Consider the following 6,821-nt stretch of genomic DNA (forward strand, 5'->3'; position numbering starts at 1 on the left):
GCTTTAAAAATGTTTACAGGTTACACGTTTAGAGTTACAGAGGAGATCTAGTGCTAGAATTATTGTTCTCGCTCTAACATTTGCGGCGTATGTAACCTGTGGGTATCTGGCTCTAATTCTAGCCAGTGCCTCACCAGCCACTGACCACACCGCACATCCCTGCTTAGAAGAACAGTTTTATATCTATATATATATTATAAACACGGTATAAGAATAAAACAGTTCAGTCTCTGTAGTATTAAAATACACTGAATAAAGAAAGTCTTAGATGTAGTCAAGGTGATGTAAACAATCCAAAGTGCTGAATGGTGTCTCAGTAGTGGTAATCCTAGCGTGCACCTTCCACCAGGGAAAACAATGATCTCAATCCACCACTTGATGCACTCTCCCCAAGGGGGTTAAACTCACCAGAAGACTGAAAAATCAGAGCCTTAAGTAAGCCACTTTGTCACAGACCATCACCAGCAGGCGGGGACAGCAGGCACAGGAGCTCCACACAAAGTCATAAAAACAAGGAACAGCTATTGCTATTTATATTATATATTATATATATTTAGTGTAATCCTGTTTATTAATCCAAAGTAGCCCATACACTGAAAGCCCCCTTAAACCTATCTATGTACATCAAATCACAATAAAATGAGCATAAAAGTGACCCCAGAGGGCGCTATCACCAGATCCAGACATCCATGGAGAGCAGGGGAATCCTTGCAGACGCCATAGCAGCTTCCTAGTTTGGAGAGCAGGTGAAGTGCACACGTCACTTCCGGGTTAGCGGGTGAGCTTGACCTCAAAGTACTGGTTGATTCAGGGTACTCGAAGAGTGTACTTACAGACAAAGAAAGAAAATTCTTGATCCCGAGCAGCAGTAGAATACCAAAAATATATACTCTGCCGAAGATTCACAAGAATCTAGAATGTCCTCCCGGAAGACCCATAGTTAATGGGATAGGGTCAATCTCAGCACGACTGGCACAATACCTCGATGTATTTTTACAGAAGAGTGTCATAATGACTAAGGCATACTTACGAGATACAAAAAATTTATTGTAACTTTTACAAGAAATCAATTTATCTGGAAGACCAGAAGTATACCTTGTAACGGCCGATGTGTCTTCTCTGTATACCGTCATCCAGCATGATGACGCCCTATTAGCCTTAAATTGGGCATTATGTCAAAGAGAAGATATCTCACATAACCAGAAAGTTTTTCTACGAAATGCCCTAGACTTCTGTCTAGTCCACAACTATTTCTGGTACAATGGGAACTTTTATCTACAAAAGCGAGGTGTTGCAAAGTTTGCCCCAAGTATTGCAAATCTCTTTATGGGGGAATGGGAGGACAAGACCATCTTTGAAAGAAAAAGGGACCAACTTATACTGTACAAAAGATACATTGATGACCTCCTGTTCATCTGGTCTGGGTCACTGACATCTTACATACGTTTTTGGTGGAATTAAATAACAACACTAACAACATAAAACTAACCAGTGACATCAGTGATAAAAATATTAATTTTCTCGATGTGAACATTTTTCGGCAAGGAGATACACTAGGGACCTTTGTATATTTTAAGTCCACAGACGCCAATAGCTATCTTCCAATACAAAGTGGTCATCACCCAATGTGGTTACGGAATATCCCTAAAGGGCAACTAACAAGGATAAGAAGGAATTGCACAGATGAGGACGATTACCACACACAGGCTATAGTGATCAAGAAAAGGTTTGTTGAGAAAGGCTATGGGGAAGAGGCCCTTGACTGCATTATTGATAATATTGCTATCATTCCAAGAGAAGACCTCCTAAGTGAATCCACGCGCCCCCCTGGCTCTAACAATCAGGAATGGAGCTTCATTTCTGGTTTCAACTCACAATACAAGGAGGTTGAGAAGATTTTCAGTAACCACTGACATGTCCTACTTATGGATAGGGTACTCAAGTTTGTATTACCCTGTAAACCTGGTTTTATTTACAGACGAGCACCCATTTATGCAGATAAGATTGTCAAGAAAGTTATAGACCCCCCCCCCCCCCCCACGCCAACCCCCTTCCTTTTGGAACAAAGACGGCTTTTATGCCTGTAGGAAATGTTGAGCATGTAGGGAAGTTAGAAAACCTTTAAGAGCACTTGATAAATTCACATCCACTGCGAATAACAAGAATTCAGAATTAAAGAATTTGGTATGTGGTATATGCTTTAAAATACCCATGTGGACTGATTTACATTGGCCGTACCAAGAGACTACTGAGGATACGGATTGCTGAACACATAGCCAATATAAAAGTTGGTTTCAAGGACCACAATGTGTCGTTGCATTTTAAAATCCACCACAACCAGGACCCGTCAGGATTAACTTTTTGGGGTATTGATCATTTAAAACCCTTTTGGAGGGGATCACACTTAGTAAGAGAACTCTCCAAACGGGAAACTCAGTGGATATTTTTAGTTGATACCCTAAACGTGAATCTAGACATTCAGGCCCAGATTCTCGTACGAGTTACGCCGGCGTATCTCCAGATACGCCGTCGTAACTCTGAGTCTGAGCCGTCGTATCTTGGCGCCTGATTCAAAGAATCAGATACGCCAGAATTTGTATAAGATACGACCAGCGTAAGTCTCCTACGCCGTGGTATCTTAACTGCATATTTACGCTGGCCGCTAGGGGCGTGTACACTGATTTACGCCTAGAAATATGTAAATCAGCTAGATACGCCAATTCACGAACGTACGCCCGGCCGACGCAGTACAGATATGCCGTTTACGTTAGGCTTTTCCCGGCGTAAAGTTACCCCTGCTATATGAGGCGTAGATGAGGCGTATCAAAGAGCTGACGCCGCCATTTAAGGTAAGTGAAACTGGCAGTGAAGCCTTTCGGCATATGAGAAGCACACCGTGCTTTCTAATTGGCTTGGCGGCGGAGGTAAGTGGGGGGGGCCTCTGGGGGCGAACTTCCGAGGGACGGAGCCTAGGCGCTGTCTCCTGGAAGTGAAGGGTGCCAAATGTGGCACAGGGGGAAGCATATACGCGGAAGTTCCACTTTTGGGTGGGATTCCGCTTTAAGCCTTTATAGGAGAGGAGCCTAACTTCTGTGATCAGCTGAAACAAAACTAACCTGAGTACTTAGATCAATGAGCAGAAAAATACTTTGTAGATAGTTTCTCAGAGTGGTCAGATGACCACAATATTCCTGCACAGCGCTAATTTCAAGGGCGTAGTTGAAGACGCAGTTTCCGAACAGTGCTATGAGGGCTTAACAGCGTGACTGGGCCGGATCAGCTGTCCATCATTCTCTGCAGGGCTATGTGGGTGAGGCATGTCAGCATGTGCTGACTACTGGCTACTATTTGGGAAAAATTCATAGTGCAAACAATGAGTAGGCTGACATTCTTGAAAATGTCATGAGATTTTACTAAAACAAAAAAAACAATTCCGGTTTCATATGGTTTACATATACTTCAAATATATTTCTTTGATTTATTGTACATATTGTATTTGTAAATTGGCTTTAATGACAATCATAGCAAGGATTGTCTGGTCCAAATATCTGGAATCATCGATCGGACAGCTCTGTGAGCATACAACAATTTGAATCAGATGGTTAGATAAGGCAATGCTGTGATTTCTTTCCACAGCAAGAGGTTCCATGTGGTGAGTCCCATGTGGCAACAGAAAGGGGTTAAGGGTTCAGGGCCTAATAATAGCACATGTCTCGTTGTTCAATCATCCAGTTGGAGCCAGCTCAAAGAAATAACTATAGCAACTTCCTGGATTTAAATGCCAAAAGCTTTGAAGTGAGATGGCTGGCATGTCATGACACAGTAAAACACAAGAGGCCAGTGAGCACCTTTCTCTATTAAATAAACAGGATGCATGTGAAAAGGCGCACCAGGGTTTATTAGCTTGGTAAAATATAAAATACACTCTCAAATGTGGTATTTACTTTAATGATTTACATCATATAAATATTTGTATTTAAATAATGATTGGTATATTATGACCTGCCATTTATTACACTATAAAGCAGCATGATTCAGTGTTTTATGATGTAGTTTTGTCATGCTTACAGATACCTTCACATATCTGGCCCTTTTAATCCTGTTAATGTTGTTAACATTGCGGCAGTGTGTATATCTCTATATATGTATGTGTGTATTTTTAGTTAAAGCAATACAAACATCATATGTAGGCTCTTTAACAGCTTAGCGGCGACCGCCCACCGCAGATATACTACAGCAGGGCAGCCGCTCTGCTCCAGATCACAAACCTGGTTTGTGAGATACTGTATATCTATCTATCTAGATAGATAGATAGATAGAAAGATCTATCTATATATAGATTTATATATAGATATAGATATATATATATATATATATATATATATATATAAACAGTATGTCAAAATAGTGAGTACACCCCTCATATTTTTGTAAATATTTTATTATTTCTTTTCATATGACAATACTGAAGAAATGACACTTTGCTACAATGTAAAGTAGTGAGGGAATAACAGTGTACATTTGCTACCCCCCTCAAAATAACTCAACACAGCCATTAATGTCTAAACCACTGGCAACAAAAGTGAGTACACCCCTAAGTGAAAATGTTCAAATTGGGCCCAGTGTCAATATTTTGTGTGGCCACCATTATTTTCCAGCACTGCCTTAACCCTATTGGGCATGGGGTTCATCAGAGCTTCACAGATTGCCACTGGAGTCCTCCACCACCCCTCCATGATGACATCACAGAGCTGGTGGATGTTAGAGACCTTGCCCTCCTCCACCATCCGTTTGAGGATGCCCCACAGATGCTCAATAGAGTTTAGGTCTGGAGACATGCTTTGCCAGTCCATCACCTTTACCCTCAGCTTCTTTAGCAAGGCAGTGGTCATCTTGGAGGTGTGTTTGGGGTCGTTATCATGTTGAAATACTGCCCTGCAGCCCAGTTTTCAAAGGGAGGGGATCATGCTCTGCTTCAGTATATCACAGTACATGTTGGCATTTATGGTTCCCTCAATGAATGGTAGCTCCCTAGTGTGGGCAGCACTCATGCAGCCCCAGATCATGACACTCCCACCACCATGCTTGACTGTAGGCAAGACACACTTGTGTTTGTTTTCCTCACCTGGTTGCCACCCCACACACTTGACACCATCTGAACCAAATAGTTTTTTCTTGGTCTCAGACCACAGGACATGCTTCTAGTAGTCTATGTCCTTAGTCTCTTTGTCTTCAGCAAAACTGTTTGCGGGCTTACTTGTGCATCACCTTTAAAAGAGGCTTCCTTCTGGGACGATATCCATGCAGACCAATTTGTTGGAGTGTGCAGCGTATGGTCTGAGCACTGACAGGCTGTCCTCCCACCCCTTCAACCTCTGCAGCAATGCTGGCAGCACTCATATGTCTATTTCCCAAAGACAACCTCTGGATATGACGCTGAGCACGTGCACTCAACTTCTTTGGTCGACCATGGCGAGGCCAGTTCTGAGTGGAACCTGTCCTGTTAAATAGCTGTATGGTCTTGGCCACTGTGCTGCAGTTTTAGGGTCTAGGCAATCTTCTTATAGCCTAGGCCATCTTTATGTAGAGCAACAATTATTTCTTTCCAGTGACCAGTATGAGAGAGTAAGAGCTCCCCATTCACACATGAGACCTTGTAATACTGACAAGTCACAAAACACCAGGGGGGGGGGGGGGGGGCCAATTTGTTGCCAGCAGTTTAGACATTAATCGCTGTGTGTTGAGTTATTTTGAGAGGACAGAAAATTTACACTGTTATACAAGCTGTACACTCACTGCTTTACATTGTAGCAAAGTGTAATTTCTTTAGTGTTGTCACATGAAAAGATAAAATGTTTACAAAAATGTGAGGGGTGTACTCACTTTTGTGAGATACTGTGGGCCATATTCTCATAGAAGTTACGATGGAGTATCTCAGGATACTCCATCGTAACTCCCTTTTTTGGCCCGTGTATCTATGCGACTGATTCTTAGAATCATTTTCACATAGATACACTTAAGATCCGCCATCTGTAAGTCACTTACACTGGCGGATCTTAAATGTAATGACGCCGGCCGCCGCTAGATGGCATTTACGCGAAGGACTCATTTGCGTATGCAAATGATCCTTCTACGCCGATTCCCGAACGAGTTTGCGTCGCGTAACCGTCGCTAACGTCGTTTGCGTAAGCGGAAATTTAGTCCTGCTATATGAGGAGTAAATTTCCGCAAGTCCCACGTAGGCCATGTTACGGATGGCGTCGGGTCCGCGTCGGCTACTTTGAAGAACCTAGAATATGAAATATATTTTCAGTTGTTTCACACTTTTTTGTTAAGTATAATTCCAAATGTGTTAATTCATAGTTTTGATGCCTTCAGTGTGAATCTACAATTTTCATAGTCATGAAAATAAAGAAAACACTTTGAATGAGAAGGTGTGTCCAAACTTTTGGTCTGTACTGTATATATACAGTAAACCACTATATATACATTTAACTAGATCCATTGTGTGGAGTGTATTTTCTTGTCTGGAGGGATCGTCCATAACCTCAGGTAACTTATTGCCATATTGTTGTTGCATTGTGTTCCTGCTATTGTGACCCCAGCCCAGCAGAGGTCACAATATCTCATTCACCAAACTTCTGATGTCTCAAGGGAGGGTTCGAGCTGATTAAATAGGGGTGAGTTAAGCCAAAAGAGAGTAGATCCTGAATCAAACAGCGGCTCCTTCAGGGGTAGCGCTACACTACTATTGAGGAGGGCTTAAAAACTTAAGCCTACCCACTGTTTAGGTGTTATTTAAGACCTCCTCTACATCAGTT

Source organism: Rana temporaria, chromosome 3 (genome assembly GCF_905171775.1).
Source record: "Rana temporaria chromosome 3, aRanTem1.1, whole genome shotgun sequence".
NCBI classification, from domain to species: Eukaryota; Metazoa; Chordata; class Amphibia; order Anura; family Ranidae; genus Rana; species Rana temporaria.